The sequence below is a fragment of the Helicoverpa zea genome, chromosome 31 (genome assembly GCF_022581195.2).
Source record: "Helicoverpa zea isolate HzStark_Cry1AcR chromosome 31, ilHelZeax1.1, whole genome shotgun sequence".
NCBI lineage: Eukaryota > Metazoa > Arthropoda > Insecta > Lepidoptera > Noctuidae > Helicoverpa > Helicoverpa zea.
The window spans coordinates 14,423,987-14,445,520 of NC_061482.1; the positions used below are offsets into that span (position 1 = coordinate 14,423,987).

At 36.9% G+C, this 21,534-nt stretch overlaps 4 non-coding genes across 4 annotated transcripts; 2 read left to right on the plus strand and 2 right to left on the minus strand.

Moving 5' to 3' along the window:
- Positions 1–5,123: 5,123 nt before the first annotated feature.
- Trnal-uaa lies at positions 5,124–5,207 on the minus strand. Its single transcript has one exon. It is a non-coding gene; the product is annotated as a tRNA-Leu (tRNA).
- Positions 5,208–11,202: 5,995 nt separating this feature from the next.
- Positions 11,203–11,286, minus strand: Trnal-uaa. The gene has a single exon. It is a non-coding gene; the product is annotated as a tRNA-Leu (tRNA).
- A 6,726-nt stretch (positions 11,287–18,012) lies between these two features.
- Positions 18,013–18,086, plus strand: Trnai-aau. The gene has a single exon. It is a non-coding gene; the product is annotated as a tRNA-Ile (tRNA).
- A 3,306-nt stretch (positions 18,087–21,392) lies between these two features.
- Positions 21,393–21,466, plus strand: Trnai-aau. The gene has a single exon. It is a non-coding gene; the product is annotated as a tRNA-Ile (tRNA).
- Positions 21,467–21,534: the final 68 nt, after the last annotated feature.

Sequence of the window (21,534 nt, forward strand, 5' to 3'; positions counted from 1 at the left end):
TGCCAAGGATGTTCAATGTCAGCCGGGACCTACAGTTTAACGTGCCATCCGAAACACAGTCATTGGTATCTAAGATATACTTAGAAAGTACATACAAACTTAGAAAAGATACATTGGTACTTGCCTGACCTGGAATCGAACCCGCGCCCTCATACTCGAGAGGTTCAAACTCAAATACCTACTATAGTAAAAGAAATCAAAACATTATCAAGTAGTATGACATCGTATACTTAGCTAATTTTCTCAAAAGTATACATACTCTCAAAATTGGTGTAATCATTTAGCTTTCGTGTGGTATTGGCAGAAACCCGATAAAGAAAGTGGTAGATTACTAACCCCAAGAACATTTCATTAAAATACTTTTACCTTCCATCTTATTAGGGTTCCGTACCCAAAGGGTAAAACGGGTCCTCTGTCCGTCCATTCGTCTGTCACCAGCCTGTATCTCATGAACCGTGATAGTTAGAGAGTGGAAATTTTACACAGATGATGTATTTCTGTTGCCGCTATAACAACAAATACTGAAAACTAGAATAAAATCAATATTTTGGGCTCCCACACAACAAACGTGATGTTTTTGCTCATTTTTGCTCGATATCGATAACGGCAACAGGTAGATGCGGTTTTATAAATAATGGTACGGAACCCTTCGTGCGCGAGTCGACTCGCACTTAAGGTAAACGTACCAATAGTCGTCGGATTTCGGAAATCACTGACTTTGAAGCGCTACTGTGTGTTAAATATTCAATAGAAAATGAAAATTTTTTCATGACGTGATAGAGTATTTATTCGTTATTCTAAGTAACTAATGTTTTTTTAATCATTTTGATGGGTTTATATACTTATTAAGGCAAAAGTAAAAAAAGGCCGATTTGTACCAATAGTCGTCTGATTTGTACGGATACTCGTCAAATATTCCCAGTACTCGTCAACTTTTAATGCTAACGTAAACTCTCTGCTCTTGAACATAAAGCTCAAGTTATGTAATTTTTTTTGTGGTTGAATTTGTTAAGCATACTTGAGCCTCATGCCGCATGATTGTACAAAATACGGCCGGCGGGTTGGGCCGCCGGGCTGTGCCGCCGGCATCTGCGGCTTTGGTGTGTAGACACCATTAGAAACGCTAGGTAGATATATAGAAAATCAAATCCCTATTTAGAATAGCAGGTCATAATCTGTTAGAAGATCAGGTATTCAATAAAACAGATACATGATTGCCTTTTAATTTATATTCCTAACTATCAAACGCTTGGAATCACAAAATCAGTCTATAAAATATGTACCTATATGTTATATTTCTTAATCATAATAACCGTGCAGTCATATGCATATGTGGCACGAGTAAATTAATTACTATTAAAATATTTAAATTGTAAAATAAAATAATCAGTTTTCACAAAAAATAAACGCCACATTCATTTATCATCATCTCAGCCATAGGACGTCCACTGCTGAACATAGGCCTCCCCCTTGTATCTCCACAGATACCTGTTGTAGGCGACCTGCATCCAGCGTCTTCCGGCGACCTTTATAAGGTCGTCTGTCCACCTTGTTGGTGGACACTGCGTGCGCTTACTATTCCGTGGTCACCACTCCAGCTCTTTTCGACCCCATCGGCCATCTGCTCTGCGAGAAATATGCCACTTCAACTTGCTGATCCGGTGGGCTATAGCGGTGACTTTAGTTCGTCTATGGATCTCCTCATTTCGGATTCGATCACCTAGCTAGAGAAACCCCCAGCATAGCCCTCTCCATAGCTCGTTGAGCGACTTTGAGCTTTGAGATGAGGCCGATAGTGAGAGACCACGGTTCGGTGCCGTAAGTCAGCACTGGTAACACACATTGATTGAAGACTTTTGTCTTGAGGCACTGAGGTATGTCGGACCGAAGGTGTAAACCGAAGGTGAGTGATGTATTCGCCGTTGATGTTGATGCCAAGTCCATCCCATTCCAGGAGCTTGAAGGCGTCCTGCCTTGGTTTCGCTGTATGGTCTCTTTAACACGATTTGTATTAAAGAGACGCAGATCGTGTCGCAAGGACTTAGATATTCGTCTATTGAGCTGCCTATATGACTTCGCGTCGCTGGAAGACTGCAACTGTAGCAAGCGTCGTTCAGTCATGAGGTTTAAGGTTTGGTCGGTCAGTTTTTGAGGTCTATCTTTACGGCAGGGTCTAAAAAACTTAGACCCTACCGTGCGGACAGTTTCCACTAGCCCGTTGTTGATCTCGTCCACTGATGCTAGGTTCTCAAGGCAAGCCAAGCGGTTAGAGAGCTTGAGTTGAAAGCTTTCTGGGTTTTGAATATGGGACCGAGTAGGTCGGAGTGTAGACTTCATCAGACTGGACCTTTCAAGTTTAACATTAATATTCAGCGAGGCTCTTACGATTCGGTGATCCCTACCGGTTTTTACCCTATTAATCACAGAGACGTCGCTGAATACCCGTTTCTTGTCGGTCATGAAGAAGTCTATCTCGTTTCTCGTGAAACCATCGGGACTTAACCAGGTCCATTTCCTGTGAGGCTTCTGGAAGAAAGAGTTCATCATGAAGAGTCCCTTTTTCTCCAGAAAGTCGGCCAGCCTCTGTCTTCTAGGGTTCCGTTGCCCATACCCAAATTGCCCCTCTCTCAACTCATCACCGCTTTTCTTTCCTAACTTAGCATTAAAGTCAAATCAAGTGGGTTTTGGAACTATGTATGGCTCTACTTACGTCCTCATACATAGTCTCCACCTCATCATCGGAGTGTGACGAGGTCGGTGCGTATACCTGAATGACCTTCAGCGAATATCTATCGGATATTCTCAGTATTAGGTACACCACCCTGTTCGACACACTGTCGATGGTTGTTATGTTGCTCACGAGGGACTTGTGAACGAGAAACCCGACACCACCTTGGGACTATTGGTTGCCCTCCAGGTAGTAGAGCAAGTAACCAGACTGCAGGGTTACGGTGTCCTCTCCCTCTCTACGGACTTCGCATAACCCTATAATGTCCCAATGTAACTTTCTCAACTCCTTTTCCAGCTCGCAGATCCTTTAATCAGTCCTCAATGTGCGTATGTTGTGTGTTACCAGGGCCAGCCGTCGTGGGGGTGGGTAGCTGGATCTCTTCCGGGGATTCTTAGCACCCCCTGCTCCGCCGTTACCAGTTTGTCCCTTAGTCGCCTCTTACGACACCCGCGGGATGATTTGGGGGAACGCAATTCTAAGCCGGCATTCCTCGGCGGTTTAGAATTTCATTATTCTACTCTAAATAGCTTCTATGACTTTTAAAAGGCACTCTTGCTTGTAGTTTCTTACAGTCATGATCTGCTATTAAAATGACTACGATGCAATCACTAGGTACATACAATTTTAAATAAAAAATTTTTACTTAAGATTACTCTTTACCCATCAATATTGAATACGACAAGCAAAGAAGTGACAGCGCTGGAAGCTATGTCATCTTAGTTTTAAAACTGATTTTAATATTTTTTTGAATCAAAACAGTTAGCTAGTTGAATGACATAATTTTTATACAGGCGAAGACACGTTAGGGAGACGCGGTACAATACGCGTGACGACATGCAGCTATTTCGAACAAAAAGCATAGTGTAAGAACAGTCAAGTCAAACACAGTATTATCAACAATTGTAATCTAAACCTTAAATATGTTTGTCCTAGAGAGTTAACAATTTTGTAAAAGTCCCGATATTAGTTCACTCTTCACACCCATCAAATCACTCTTTCACTCTAAGGTTGGCCGGAAGAGAACCCAACACTGGGTTAAGCTCGCCATTGTACATTATCTCTCTGTATTCAGTGTGTCTCTCTGTATTTATGTGTGCAATAAAGAATAATAATATAGTTATTTATTCGCATTTTGTACTGTAAAACACAAAATATCCTCATTATGACGAGTTTAGGTGCAACTATTGAGCATGTCCCAGTAGTCGTCATAATAATTCTAAAATTGACGAGTTTTGGGTCAAATGGGAGTTTCAAAGTACCAATAGATGTCACATTAAAAAAATATATCTTCTATGTTAAAAGTATTCCAAATTGCATATCGTCAGCAAATAAACTTAACTATCTAATTAAACAAAGAAACATACCACAGACACCACTGGAGTCATGTAAATCAAAACACAAAACCACGTGCTGAGCTTCACTTTTGACAGCTGAACTTCACGAAAAAACGATTTTGTTAGGGCACACACGTTTCGACTAACATATCTCCGATACCATGACTGTTAAAACCCCATATTGTCATTTCAATTGTGCAATATGTTATCAACAATATGTTGACATATAAACCAGCCCAATTTAAGTTCAATAGAAAAAATAAATAAAAGTTTTTAGATTAATTGACGACTATTGGGGCATGACGACTTCACCCGCGTTTACCTTAACCAGTTTTTATCAATACTCTAACCTTCCACGAAGGCAAATTTTCTAAAATAGGATATTTTATTCTTAGTTCAGTAACTTAAAATGAAAAAAATATCTTATTATCATCACTCCATCCAAAGGTTTCAGGACTGAAGTGTCATACTTAGATAAGTTGAAGGTTTGATCTCTTTTCATTCACGTTATGATTTTCTAGTTGATAAATGCTTTTTAGTTGCCGCTTAGCTCCGCAATGAAAATACCAAACCAGTTTTATTACTTGTGTTATCTTTCATCAACCGATTTATACTAGGCGATTTATACTTATGTAAGTCAGGAAAACAAACCTTATTCAGTGAGCTACATATTTCACAAGGAATATCTCTCGTTTCTGTAAACGGCAGTCTGAGTCAAGATCTGACTGTTCTTGAGCTGGAAGTTTTGCGGTCAAGTCTGTTCATGGTTTCTATTTAGGAAAATGCACGATATAAGAGTAATTAATGCCTGCAGTACAAAATTGTTTGATACACAGCATGTTCAGGCTCGTTTTTCATTTATGTAACAACAAGTGGCTTATGTGTTAGTTCAAGAGGTCAGCTTCTTTCACAATGAATTATATCAGCTGTTTGCATCTGAAGAAGCAACAAACGCGTACTTAAACATTTCGCCTTTCATCATGTGATTGGTAAACAAGTGATGCAAAAAAAAATACAACATTTTTCGGAATTATGCTCCGACGCACAATTCGAAAAACTGTCAGGTGTGGGGTTCGAACCCACGCTCCCTCTCGGGAACCAGAGCTTAAATCTGGCGCCTTAGACCACTCGGCCAACCTGACTTATATTACCCAGTGAAACAACCCTTGGTATTCCTGTTTCAAATTCATTTTATTGATGAAAAAAACATCTATCAACTGAGATGAAACGCTCTCACTACTGTTAATTAGAGTCAGCCAAACACCATCAACAATAAGTGAACAATAAGTGAACTGTGCAACACAGCAAATTTATAGAAAATTAGAGAGATGTCGCTATCCACATTAATTTTGGAAGACAACATCAGATGCCACCACTGTTGAGGCTGCTTCTAAAGGCCCCCTAGAACTCCTCGTAACTCTTGGGACCCTGGTACCTATCGCGCAATGCGTATCCATGGCAACCGGCAGAACTTTACTTCAACAGCAAAACGGCCTTACTTACGGTACACAGTGACTGCGAAATAAATATCTTACGTTAAGCCATGACTAATAATTAGTTACAGTTACAGAAGTGGTTATAAAAAATGCAAAATTGTATACAGGGGGTGTCGTTCACAATCACATTAAATCCTATTGCATATACTTAATGATATTCTATGGCGAATTGTAAAAGAAATAACCTAATCCATTCAGTGGTTTAACCACATGATTCATTTTTCGTTTTTATAATTTACAACATCATGTGTAAAACAAGCAACTTACAGAAGGCCAGGCCAACCCACCCAAATCTGAATCTGAATCTCAAATTTTACCAAACGTGGGATGATGAGGTTGAAAATCTGTTGAGGAGATTTGGCACCTTGAGGTAGTTTGATGTGTTGTCTTCTGTAAATACATATAATTATAGTTCGGCCATTCAGAGAATGCGTTCCTGACACGTCGCGATTGAACTGACGACGTAACTTTGCAATGGCGTTGCAGTTACGATAAAAATATTTTTGCTGGTTGTTTACCGTTTTAACAATTGAGGAGCATTAAAACAACATTATTATATCAATAATCAATGAATGTTATAATTTTGTGCCAAACTGAGTGTCAAATAACTTGGTAAACAATATTTTTCTAAATCTATACTGCGCTATTACAAGGTTATGTCAGCGGTTTATATTTTGTAGTGCTGTGCTAAAAATAACAGGCAAGTATCGTAATCTGTTCTTATACAGTTATAATATAAAATAATACGTTTTGATTTTCTTTTTAAGAATTGGAAAATAATGGACTATAAGACTTAATTATAACTTTTATGAAATATAAAAATAAAACTATGACCAAACCGCATTTTTATACTTAGATTAAAAATGGTAACCCCAAATGGCGTTATGGGCCGCCATTTTGTGACGCTAAAACAGTCGTCAGTTGTCGTTTCGTGCGCATAGACCACGTTTTTCAAGTGTTTTCGATCTGTTTTTATTTGATTACCCGGCTTTTGTTAGACCGAGATATCAGGATTGATTCTGTTATTGATAATAATATAATTATACATGTAGGCGAAGATGATGATGAAGACACCACCTCCTCAAGCAAATCGGAGTCTGATTAATATTCTGTTCGCACATTCAATTCAATGTACTTGTAACAAAGAATAAATAAAACAATTTTATTATATGAATATTACCTTTTTTTGGTTTCCACTTAAATAACTAAAATATAAAACAAATGATTCCGCCAATTTAAAACGAAAATAATCTTAAAATAATGCGGCGGTTCATTTTGAAGGAACGGTAACGAACTCAGTGTTATGTTGTGCCCATCACTAGTCGTGACTAACTGATAGGTGTCAGGAACGCATTCTCTGAACGGCCGAAGTATAAAAAAATATGAATTGCTACTTGCCTGGCGTGGAATTTAATCCACCACGACTTTATACAGAGTTGTTTACTGCTCAAATCTTCTGTATACGTCATGCTGTTTTCTCCCGCTTTTTACTGGGGCAGCATAAGTTGAGAAGAGTTTTTTGCCAATACTACGTCAAACTGTTTTGCCAATGATTATGAAAAAAAGCAGTTTCTATACACAATAACTTGTCGTCGAGAGGAATTAACACAGCATTTTGTTTCGGTCCCGTAAAGTAAATATTCAAAACCTTGACAAAATATTAATATTTTTTGCGTTTTTGACTAAATATTAAATATTAAGACACTAGATGTCAGCCTATACTTGTAATGTAGATACTATCAGAGGGCAGGGTGCCAAAATATCACCAGAAAGTCATAAATCGTCAGGAGCTATACCCAAAACATATTAATGTACCTTTGAGGGGGGGAAGGGGGAGAGGGAGGCTACTTGCTTCAGGTTCAGTTAGCCTTATGAAAATTCCCGAAATACTGATTGATATTTTAACACACTTTGAAACTCACTATGAAATGGAATCTAAGGTGACTACTTTAACCACCTGCCAAGGATCGTAGCGTCATGAAAATTGCCAACTTTACGTAGTTCTGTTGAGCTCGTGGCTAAATCAAAGCGGCGCGGTGTGTTTGGACTTGTTGGAAAAGTCTTTTAATGATTTTTGAGTAAATTTATAAAAGCTGTCTTCCTTGTCTATATTTTTAAACTATTAATTTATTTTAAGATACCTTTTGTAACAATTACCAGATAAAAGTCAATGTTAAAACAATCCATATAAATATCTGGATACGACATACATGACCGGCAATGCACAAAGTTCAAGAAAATCAGTCTTCTAACTACTAGGGTAGCATATATCACAGGATATACACCGCTGTTTATTTAAACCAAGTAGAAACTCGCAATGGTATACCCAAACTTATCACACTTGTCATACGTTATGACCAAAAATGAAATAGTGTATGTCTAGCAGTACCATCTTTTAATCTGCTACCTTACTATACTTCGGCCGTTCAGAGAATGCGTTCCTGACACCTATCAGTTAGTCACGACTAGTGATGGGCACAACATAACACTGAGTTCGTTACCGTTCCTTCAAAATGAACCGCCGCATTATTTTAAGATTATTTTCGTTTTAAATTGGCGGAATCATTTGTTTTATATTTTAGTTATTTAAGTGGAAACCAAAAAAAGGTAATATTCATATAATAAAATTGTTTTATTTATTCTTTGTTACAAGTACATTGAATTGAATGTGCGAACAGAATATTAATCAGACTCCGATTTGCTTGAGGAGGTGGTGTCTTCATCATCATCTTCGCCTACATGTATAATTATATTATTATCAATAACAGAATCAATCCTGATATCTCGGTCTAACAAAAGCCGGGTAATCAAATAAAAACAGATCGAAAACACTTGAAAAACGTGGTCTATGCGCACGAAACGACAACGGACGACTGTTTTAGCGTCACAAAATGGCGGCCCATAACTCCATTTGGGGTTACCATTTTTAATCTAAGTATAAAAATGCGGTTTGGTCATAGTTTTATTTTTATTTTTCATAAAAGTTATAATTAAGTCTTATAGTCCATTATTTTCCAATTCTTAAAAAGAAAATCAAAACGTATTATTTTATATTATAACTGTATAAGAACAGATTACGATACTTGCCTGTTATTTTTAGCACAGCACTACAAAATATAAACCGCTGACATAACCTTGTAATAGCGCAGTATAGATTTAGAAAAATATTGTTTACCAAGTTATTTGACACTCAGTTTGGCACAAAATTATAACATTCATTGATTATTGATATAATAATGTTGTTTTAATGCTCCTCAATTGTTAAAACGGTAAACAACCAGCAAAAATATTTTTATCGTAACTGCAACGCCATTGCAAAGTTACGTCGTCAGTTCAATCGCGACGTGTCAGGAACGCATTCTCTGAATGGCCGAACTACTTCGGCCGTTCAGAGAATGCGTTCCTGACACCTATCAGTTAGTCACGACTAGTGATGGGCACAACATAACACTGAGTTCGTTACCGTTCCTTCAAAATGAACCGCCGCATTATTTTAAGATTATTTTCGTTTTAAATTGGCGGAATCATTTGTTTTATATTTTAGTTATTTAAGTGGAAACCAAAAAAAGGTAATATTCATATAATAAAATTGTTTTATTTATTCTTTGTTACAAGTACATTGAATTGAATGTGCGAACAGAATATTAATCAGACTCCGATTTGCTTGAGGAGGTGGTGTCTTCATCATCATCTTCGCCTACATGTATAATTATATTATTATCAATAACAGAATCAATCCTGATATCTCGGTCTAACAAAAGCCGGGTAATCAAATAAAAACAGATCGAAAACACTTGAAAAACGTGGTCTATGCGCACGAAACGACAACGGACGACTGTTTTAGCGTCACAAAATGGCGGCCCATAACTCCATTTGGGGTTACCATTTTTAATCTAAGTATAAAAATGCGGTTTGGTCATAGTTTTATTTTTATTTTTCATAAAAGTTATAATTAAGTCTTATAGTCCATTATTTTCCAATTCTTAAAAAGAAAATCAAAACGTATTATTTTATATTATAACTGTATAAGAACAGATTACGATACTTGCCTGTTATTTTTAGCACAGCACTACAAAATATAAACCGCTGACATAACCTTGTAATAGCGCAGTATAGATTTAGAAAAATATTGTTTACCAAGTTATTTGACACTCAGTTTGGCACAAAATTATAACATTCATTGATTATTGATATAATAATGTTGTTTTAATGCTCCTCAATTGTTAAAACGGTAAACAACCAGCAAAAATATTTTTATCGTAACTGCAACGCCATTGCAAAGTTACGTCGTCAGTTCAATCGCGACGTGTCAGGAACGCATTCTCTGAATGGCCGAACTATAAACTTTATTATTTTGTACAATACGGGCCAAAATTGTTGACGCATCGCATTTTGCAGTCCACGCATTTAAATTCTGAAATTCAAATTTGGAATGAAGACTAACGCACACCACTCTAACCTTTTAAAGGCTATGATATATTCCAGTCACTATAGTTCGGCCATTCAGAGAATGCGTTCCTGACACGTCGCGATTGAACTGACGACGTAATAACATTCATTGATTATTGATATAATAATGTTGTTTTAATGCTCCTCAATTGTTAAAACGGTAAACAACCAGCAAAAATATTTTTATCGTAACTGCAACGCCATTGCAAAGTTACGTCGTCAGTTCAATCGCGACGTGTCAGGAACGCATTCTCTGAATGGCCGAACTATAACAACCTATTAAAACAACCTTTTAAGTCCATTAAACCAAGTTTTTCTTAAGTGCGCGTTTTTTGCAAGAAAGTGTATAGAAGAGTGTGGCAGAAGGGGTGGGTGAAAGCCAGGATATTAGTGTCGTTGGCTGTATAGGTCTTTCTCTGTCTAGACTGATCGTCAATCAATGGGAAGTGAAGGAAAACAATACTTTGCTCAGTATATCGTTAACATAACGAATAAGTTTGCATACGCACCTATCCATACTGTGCTGTGAGATGAATGCTCCGCTCGAAATCTATGAAACCCGTAGTGCAAGGCTGTTCAATGACATTTATTTCATCACAGCTCTTGGACTAGTTTGGCTCGGAACGTTTCCGTACATAGGAATAATCATGGAGGTTCATATTTACATAGGTTAGATTTGTATCTTTTAGTAATGAATAATTTCTCTGTCCTTCCTAACTAATGAAAAATAAAAAAATAAAAAATATTAACTATTTCTGTAGACCACTTCTCTGTGGGCGACTCGGTTTCTGGCTCAGTTCTAGACATGAACTGTTCTTGACCTGGCAGTTCGCAGCCATGTCTGTTCATGGCTTCCATTTAAGAAAATGCACGATACAGAAGTAATTAGTGCATTAAATACAAAATTGCGTAATAAACAACATGTTCAGGCGCGATTGTGACTGCTAGCTCGAGCTTTAGAACTTATGTTTGATTTATGTAACAACTAATTTGCTCACGCGGTTTTAGCCGCTAAGGGCAAAACTTTCTAAAACAGCTTCTTTCATACTGAATTAAAAAGCCGTATGAGTTTGAAGAAGACACAAACACATTCTCAAATCTTTAGTTTTTAGCCATGAGATGTGTAAACAAAATGATTAAAAAAATTTAAACAAAATTTTCTGAATTATGCTTGCAACAGAATTCACAAAACTGTCAGGTGTGGGGTTCGAACCCACGCTCCCTCTCGGGAACCAGAGCTTAAATCTGGCGCCTTAGACCACTCGGCCAACCTGACTTATATTACCCAGTGAAACAACCCTTGGTATTCATATTTCTGCTTGATTGCATTGATAAAAGAACCATCTATCTGAGATGAGACGTACTCGCAGTTGTTTATTAGAGTCACTCAAACACCCCCCAATAAGTGAACTCAACAACACATCAAATTCATGGAAAAATGGGAAGATGTCACTGTTGAGGCTGCTTCTAAAGGCCCCTTGGAACTCCTCGCTACTCTTGGGATCCTGGTAGCTATCGTGCAATGCGTATCCATGGCAACCGGCAGATGTTTATTTCAGAAGATTGCCTTTGCTACGCTCGGATACGCAGTTACTTACTGCACTATATCTAACGTTGAGCTATGACTACTACAATTAGAGAATGGGCAAGAACTATTTTTAATCTTCTGCGATCGCCATGCTGATTCTACCTGCTTTCTATTGGGACAGCATAAGTTTAAAAGTTTCATGCAAATACTACGTCACATCTGTGTTTCTTTATTATAAAAAAGTGTTGCCGAGATGGGAAAAAACACAGCATTTTGGTTTGGCCCTGTAAATTCTCCTTGGAAATCAATAACCAGAAACCATTCACACCATCAATCAACTTTTCATATTTTGTAAAATATTGATACATTTTTCAAGTATTTTTTTGCTGAATATGACACCAGCCTATACTTGTAATGTGTAGGTACAGTCGACTTCAGGTCAGTGGCAACAGTTTTATGGGAAAATCGTACTCATTACTATTGAGTTAAGGTGCATGACAGTTACCACTGACGGAAGTCTACCATACTATCAGAGGGCAGGGTGCCAAAATATTACTAGAAAGTCATAAATCGTAAGGAGCCATACCCAAAATACGTTGATGTATCTTTGAGGGGGTATAGGCTATACCCAAAACATGTTGCTTCGGCTTCAGTTAGCCATTCCATATAACAATTGCTAATTAGCAAAGCATGTTATGAAATCTAAGGTGGCTTACTTCCACCATAAAACCACCTTCGAAGGATCGTACATAGTGTCATGAAAATTGCCATCTTTAGGAAGTTCGGTTGTAAAAGCTCGTTTACACTGTGCGAGCTGCTGCCTGGCCAGTAGACAGCTACTCGGTTTGTCTACTCGTACGCCAGTAGCTCGGCTTGCCTTTGCTGTCTACACGACACCTAGCTACTGCCCAGTACGTCGTGTTGCGATGTCGAGTGAACATGTTTCATAAATGAAATATTATTGTCAGAAGACCATCTATCCGCAGCCATTTCGAACTCGATTTAGTTCACAGGCGTAGCACACAAAAAAACACGGGTTTCACTCATAACTGCCCTGCTGGCACTGGCGAGCTACTGCCGAACGCGTCCAAACGATGCGAGCGATGCACGAGTCGCTGTCATGTGCGAGTTGCTGCCGGGCGAGCAGGCGAGTGAAAACAAAAAATGTTGATGTAACTCGGATGCGAGCTACTGTCCAACTCGCACTTGCGAGTTACTCGTAAGTGACGTCCAAACAGTGCGAGTTATTGCAGTGCAGCTACTCGGCAGGCTGACTCGCACGCTAACTCGTACTGTGTAAACCAGCCATAAGTCAAAGCCGCGCGGTGTGTTCAGACTTGTTTGAAATGTCTGTCAATGACTGTAACCTGCATTTTAAAAATTGTGTTTTTTAGTATTTTTAAAACTACATATTAATTTATTTTAAAAAAGATTATTTATTGTTATTAATAAAAAAAAAAAAAAAAAAAAACAAAGTAAAAAACTAAACATAATGCATAGACAACTTCGGCGTACATGGCCGGCAATGAACAAAGTTCAAGAATTTCAGTCTTCTAACTACTAGGGTAGCATATGTCATAGGATATACACTGCTGTATATTGAAACAAAGTAGAAATTCTCGATGTACACTCAAACTTATCACACATGTTGATATGTTATGACCAAAAATGAAATGGTACATGTCTAGCAGTACCATCTTCTACTCTGCTACCACACGAAACTTTATTATTTTGTACACTGCTGGCCAAAATTGTTGACACATCGCATTTTTCAGTCATCAAATTTAAAATGATTTTCTTGTTATTCTCTTTTTGGAATACACTCTTACGTACGCCACTCTAGCTCTCTAGACGCTATACATTCATGTTACTAAAAACCTATTAAAACAAAATTTAATTCCTTTAAACCAAGTTTGGTGTGCCCGTTTATTTTTGCAAAAGAGTGTGTCAGAAGGGGTGGGTGAAAGCCAGAATATTTGTATTGTTGGTTGTGTATGTTTTTCTCTGTCTAGACTGAACATCAATCACTAAGAAGTGAAGGAAAACAATAGTTTGGTCAGTGCATCGTTAAAATAACTAGTAAGTTTGCATACGCACCTATCTATACTGTGCTGTGAGATGAACGCACCCCTTGAAATCTATGAAACCCTAGTAGTGCAAGGCTGTTCAATGCCGTTTATTTCATCCCAGCTCCTGGACTATGTAGTCTCAATCTATGCGTACAAATATCACGCTGGCTCATATTAACCTTTCTTTTTAGGTAACGATTAACTATCTTATTTTTATCTATCGAACTCATCATCCTCCGAGCCTTTTCCCAATCATGTTGGGGTCGGCTTCCAGTCTAACCGAATTCAGCTGAGTACCAGTGCTTTACAAGAAGCGACTGCCTATCTGACCTTTTATCTATCGAACTAAAGTGAAATTATTTATTTAAAAATTATGAAATAATTATACTCGTTCTCAAGATAGTGCTTAAAATAAATAATGTGATTAGGAACGACAAACCGTTCCTAATCACATTGAATCCTATCACATATACTTCATCATATTCTATGGCGAATTGTAAAAAAATTAACCTAATTCATTTTGTGGTTTAGCCGAGTCATTTTTCATTTTCATAATTTACAACATCATGACATGTGTAAAGCAGACATAACTTAGGACTATCGAATGTTTTGACCACTTAACAGCTGTCAGTTTTCAAGGGAGAATTTCAGTTGTTTGTAATGACTGACTTTTATATGGTGTTCTAATTTTCGCACATTTTTAATCTATTTACTTTGTTTGAAAAATTCTTTTTTTTATGTTTACGTATTTTTATTTTTTCTTTGTGTTAATCGACATAATATATTAACCAGTATATTAACGCATTTCATTTAATGTGATTGTGAACAACACACCCGATATAAGTGTCCTGCCTTCTCTTGTCCATGATACCAACTTTTTGGAACCGCGCAAGTAATGTGACGTTTCATGAGAGCCTGCAAAGGCCTATCTATCTATCTATCTATATAAATAAAAATGAATTGTTGTTCGTTAGTCTGATTAAAACTCGAGAACGGCTGGGCCGATTGAGCTGATTTTGGTTTTAAAATGTTTGTCGTAGTCCAGGGTAGGTCTAAACGGTGAGCAAATAAGGAATAATTGCGAAAATAAAAAAAAGTATTGTGCTTGTGACTTACTAAATATGCCTCCAATAATTAGGCGGTACGAAGTTCGCCGGGTAAGCTAGTTTAAAATAAAAACTTTTGACCTTTGAATAACGCTCTGTTTGAGGAATGAATGAAAATCCATTTGATGAATAATCTTCATCGTTAGCATAAATATAACTCATTATTAAACTTTTAGATCCTTTGTAGAAAACTGGTAATTTTTTCTCTGAGTCCCAACTCCCAAAGTAGTCCTGAATTAGTTTCAAAGGTACTCTTTACTAGTTATATTGTCCTAGTAAATTGGGGGCGTTTTGTTGCTATGGTAACTGTTGTTATAGCTGAGAGTAGTACATACACATCATGACCATAGTATAAGTGTAGCTCTCGCTCTCAACAATGTGGTGAAAGAGATGTTCTGACAAGGACAGAGCACCCAGTGCAGTATTCCTGCTTTAGATAGAAATGCATAGCTATGCTTTAGCGCCAATTTGTACAAGGCAAACATAAATAACAAGAGTTTGATCTTTATCTAAACTGCAATACAAGTCTCTACTATTGCAATGAAGAGTTAAAGTTTATAGTTAAAGAGTTTTGTTTTTTTGAAAAACAATTTTACTGCTGGAAAATTACACTCTTCCCGAGTGACGCTGGCTATATTTATCCCAGTACGGGCGTAATTCCCAGTGGCAGAGGTAGACCGAGAAAAAGATGGATTGATTGCCTGAAAGACGACATGAAGCAGAAAGGAGTGGATGTAGGTATGACGTCTGACAGAGAGGTATGGAAGAAAGACATGTTGCACCGACCCCAAATGTCTTGGGAACAGGAAGATGATCATGATGATGATGATGACGGGCGTAGTTTCCACCGGACACGGGTAAAACCACGTGAAAACCCTCAAGTCAAAGGAAAGTTATCCAAAGGAAAAATAACTCTTGCTATTATTTATTTCTTTGCTCAATTCTAACGGATCTCAGGCTTTCAATTATTTTATCAGCAAGATGCACACTATGAAGTTTAGAGAATTTGTGTAGAGGGGGTCATCTGAGATACCCAAAAAAGCTCCTGACTTTTATTCAAACACTGATGTAGATAAAAACAAAATAATCTTTAACAGTTATCATCATCATGTCAGGCACTTGCCGTCCACTGCTGAACGTGGGACTCTACCATAGAACACCAACTATGGATGCAGTCTTTTATTTCCATCAGTCGTGTTATTATATATAAGGCATCCAATATCTTTGTAATAGATGTCTAAAGCTTTAAATAAATTACAGTTTTAAAAGCTATTAGACATTTCAACTCTTACCATAAAAAATACTTTCGGTGTTGGTGTTGGTGAATGAGCTGTAGGAGTTTTTTTTTTTTAATTTAGCTTTATTGGAGGTGAAAGAAAACATATATTATATTATCATATATATTTTTAAGTACAAGCTTTTTTTACAACGCCACCTATCCACTACAGTCGAAGTTGTTATTTCAGTCACACAATAATACGAATATTATAGTTAGTACGATCCACAAGTTATTATAACTCTGTGTTGTTCATGTGCTCCTAGTAGTATGAGAAAATCAAAAGAAATAGGCTGCACCCAAAGATGTTATTGAAATTAATTATTTTTCCAGAATATTGTATGTTCATGGATGCACGAAATGAATTACATAGTTTGCTTTCAATTAAATAATTAATTTTTATAATGTTCGACTGAAAAGAAAATGAGGAAGTGAAATAAGTAGAAGGTTGATTGTAGAAACTTTTTTTTTGGCAGGGGGAAAATCCTCATGGACTTCCCTCCACCTGGGGTCGGTGGAGGGGGTGTGCCGGGCTCTTACCGGCTAAAAACCCACCCAGTGTTGCCTTCTTCTATTACCTATTGTCGAGGGCACGGGTATCGCCAAAGCATTCTTCCGATTGTAGAAACTTATTTTTTTAGCATATCTGCTAGATTTTTTCCCAGTGAATCCATTTCAAAATATCAATAAAATAATTTATATTTTACTTTAAAAGCATAAAAGCATTTTAACTGAATATTTTAAATTCTCAACAGATGTCGCTACTGAATGAAACAGGCAGAGTTTTCTGACTCGCGCCATGGAAGCAACAATGTTTGCAACAAAAAGTACCAGAAAAACGTAAAGGTCGCAGATATTTACTAACGTAAGACTATGAGGAAAACTTGCGATAGCAGATGCTTTGTCGGGAATTGGTGCCACTGTGTTAATGGGAAAACTGCTCATTCTAGCTTTTTCTCTATCTGTGAATCCTAGAAAAAAAAACCATCAGCAAAAACGCGCCCCTATTGTTAATTTAATTATATGACGCCTCTATGACAATGGGGAAACACTGAGAGTTTGCACCTGTGTGTAAGTTAGTTACGTCTTTACGCTCCAATTGCTGAATGGATTTTGAAGAAACTTGCTAATAATACAGATTATACATCAGAATAACATATAGGCTTCATATTATTATGCAACGAGAATGAGTTCTAAAGCATTATTCACGTTAATACTGGCAGGTATTTTTTATGGTAGACCAGGTAAACAATAAAATAAACTTATAATTTTATTGGTCTGCTTCGAGTCTAGCCGTATGCAACTGGCTACCAGTGTTACACAAGGAGGTGCTGCCTATGTGAATTCTTCAACCCAGTTAACCTTGCAAATCGATACTAGTAGTAGATAGTAGTGTCAGACTTTCTGGTTTCAGACTACCCGTAACAACTGCCAAAGATTTCTTAAATTCGAATAACTTAGTTAACTTTCACCAAACTGAGTTGTAAAAGATTTCTTCTGTATTTATGCAAGCCTGGTCTGTGTAATAATGCTATTGGCGATTCCTGATGGCGCCATTCAAGAAGCCACGCCTCCTATCTGCCATCGTCACCACAGCAAAAGTTGTAAACTTTAAATCAAAGTTTATTCAACTTGTTATATCTGGTGCTGGCTTTCAATTTTTTGTTATTGATCTACAAAGTAATTCGTAAATATTTTACCTTTCAGAATAATATGTATTTGGAATATTTTTTTTTAAACACAATGATTCATAAGCTCGTTGCTTGCTAAACCTCTTTAGTTGAACCCCTTCAAGAAGTGTGAGGTGGAGGGGAGTATTTACTTCCCTCTCTATCACAGGCAGTTGATAGCTGATGCATCTCACGTTATTGAAACGGCACAGCAGCCGGACCAATTGTTTTCTATTGGTTACTCTCCCACATATACATTATGCAATCTATCTATCACCTTCTTGCAATTAGTTGTCGAGGGATGGGGGTAAAACTGACGAAAGTTATCCTGAATTTCAGCACATTCAGTACATGGTACATTAGCGCAGTTGGTTAGAGCATCGTGCTAATAACGCGGGGGTCGGGGGTTCGAGTCCCTCATGTACCAAATATCTTTTGCATAATTACATTTTTTTCTCTAGGTAATGCGACCTTCTTGGAGCCCCGTGTAAGCACACAGTCGCAAAGCAAAGACTAACTAAATTGTTTTGTTTCCCATTGCACTTTTTTACATAAGAACTACTTTTTTTCAAAAAAACAACAGAAAATATCACCAGTATTTCATTCAGAACTTATGGAACAGAGATCTTTGGTTTGATAATATAATTTAGCTGTCTTTACACACAATTTTCACCAATATCACGTACACCGTTTCCTAACTCTAGTTGTAGACATAAGAGTTATATAATATAGATGGTCAAGTTAAAAAATGCAACAAGCAGAAGTTCTATTTGAAGATGGTTGATGGCATTCTTGATAACATATTGACCGATTAAAGTAAATTAATTTATTTATATCACAACATATTTTCAAACTTTGTTTTGTATTAAATATAAAAATAAACATATAAAAAATAGATGGCCACCGATCGGGTTCAGTGACCGATTTATTATTATATCATGTTTTTCTTCCATTGATATTCAGTTCATTATAACATAATTTTAATAGGTTATTTCGAAATCGACGCCTTAGAGTGAAAACCTCGTAAGTGCAAGAGATAACTTTTCAGGATAAGGATTGGTATTCGATATTTTTTACGATTATCGTCCAAGAAATGCAATAAAAAAATATTGAGAAAAAATGCATTTTTCAGGATAAGGATTAGTATTCCATATTTTTTGCGATTATCTTCCAAGAAATGCAATAAAAAAATATTGAGAAAAAATGCATTTCCGAGGTTTTCATTCTAAGACGACTAAATAGCAAAGCGTGTGCTACGGCGTAGCTTACATTATTGCTACGGCGTAGCAGCTAACAGCTACTGACTGGTGCGAGCATAGCAATAAATTTATCATTCCAATTTTTTACGATTGCAGATAAGATTGTATATTATATTTTAAGTTCATAGTAAACTGTGACTGAGATTTTTTAGTTAACAGTTGCATCAGAAAGTCTTACGCTTAGTTAAAACTTCACTGCAGCAACTTTGCGTTGCTATGGAAACTTGTGGCTAACCACGTGCTTGTAAATACCTAATGATCCCTTCCAACGTTTCAGTAGTTTGAATACTAGGCTCTCATACAGCATCAGGAGCCTTTTAGAATGTCATGGTCAAACGAATCGACTACTACTGACATCTGTTACTTTGAAATAAAATTACTAAGTGCTACTGTTGTTGTATGATAATAAATTAGTCTTCTTATGTTTAGCATAGGATTAATCCTGGATCATAATTAGATTTATTCAATATTTAGCTTAAGTTGTAAACCTTGAATTTTAGTCAACTCTGGTGCTAGCAATTTTTTGTTTTGTTTTTTTATTTTATCTATAAAGCAATTTACAAACATTTTAGTTTTCGGAATAACCTGCATAGGGGCTTAAATCATTTGTAAAAAAAAAAATGAAATACTAAATTGCTTACTTAACGGTTTTAGTTGATAAACTCTTCATGCGATGTGCGGTGGAGGGGAGTATTTGCTTCCCTCTCTATCACAGGCAGTTGAGAGCTGATGCATCTCACGTTATTGAAGCGGCACAGCAGCCGAACCAATTGTTTTCTATTGGTTACTCTCCCACATATACATTATGCAATATATCTATCACCTTCTTGCAATCAGTTGCCGAGGGATGGGGGTAAAACTGACTAAAGTTATCCTGAATTTCAGCACAATCAGTACATGGTACATTAGCGCAGTTGGTTAGAGCATCGTGCTAATAACGTCGGTCGGGGGTTCGAGTCCCTCATGTACCAAATATCTTTTGCATAATTACATTTTTTTCTCTAGGTAATGAGACCTTCTTGGAGCCCCGTGTAAGCACACAGTCGCAAAGAAAAGACTAACTAAATTGTTTTGTTTCCCCACGCACTTTTTTACATAAGCTGAAAAAAGTTGTAAAGCTTTGTGTTATTTCAAAAAAACAACAGAAAACATCACCAGTATTCCATTTAGAACAGAGATCCTTGGTTTGATAATATAATTAAGTTGTCTTTACACACACAATTTTCACCAATATCAAGTATACCGTTTCCTAACTCTAATTGTAGACAGAAGAGCCACATAATATAGACGGTTAAGTCAAGAAATGCAAAAGGCAGAAGTTTTATTTGAAGACTAGCTTTCGCCCGCGGTTTCACCCGCGTCCCGTAGCCAGATGGTGACAAAAACTATCCTAAAACCGGGTCTAAGTTACCTCCCCTCTAATTTTCAGTCAAATCGGTCAAGCCGTTTTCATGTTATGTCGTGACAACGGAAAGCGGGTTTCATTTTTATATATATAGATGGTTGATGGCATTCTTGATAACATATTGAGCAATTAAAGTAAATTAATTTATTTATATCACAACATATTAAAAAAATATATATATATTAAATATAATATCAAAAAAATAGATGGCAACATAATTTTGATAGCTTAAAAGACTACACTTCGAAATACCTAAGCGTTTGCCACGGCGTAGCTTACATTATTGCTACGGCGTAGCAAATATTATAGCTATAAGTGCGAGCGTAGCTCAATAATTCATTATTCCATTTTTTTCCGATTGCAGATAAGATTGTATATTACATTTTAAATTCATAGTAAACTGTGACTGAGATTTTTCAGTTAACAGCTGCACCAGAAAGGCTAACGCTTGCTTAACACTTCACTGCAGCAGCTTCACTTTGCGTTGCTATGGAAACTGTTGTGGCTAACCACGTGCTTGTAAATAACTATTGATCCCCTCCAACGTTCCAGTATTTTGAATACTAGGCTTCCATAGAATATCAAGAGCCTTTCAGAATGTTATGGTCAAACGAATCGACTACTACTGACATCTGTGATTTGGAAATAAAAGTTACTAAGTGCTACTATTTTTGTATGATAATAAATTACTCTTCTTAAGTTTAGCATAGAATTAATCTTGGATTATAGTTAGGTTTATTCAACATTTAGCTTAAGTTGTAAACCTTCAGGTTTTTTTGTTATTAGTCTATAAAGCAATTCATTAACATTTTGCATTCGGGGCTAATCTGTATTTACTTATCTTTGTGCGGTGGAGGGGAGTATTTACTTCCCTCTCTATCACAGGCAGTTGAGAGCTGATGCATCTCACGTTATTGAAGCGGCACAGCAGCCGGACCAATTGTTTTCTATTGGTTACTCTTTCACATATACATTATGCAATCTATCTATCACCTTCTTGCAATCAGTTGTCGAGGGATGGGGGTAAAATTGACGAAAGTTATCCTGAATTTCAGCACATTCAGTACATGGTACATTAGCGCAGTTGGTTAGAGCATCGTGCTAATAACGCGGGGGTCGGGGGTTCGAGTCCCTCATGTACCAAAATCTTTTGCATTATTATATTTTTTTTCTCTAATGAGATATACTTCAAGCGCTGTGTAAGCACCTAG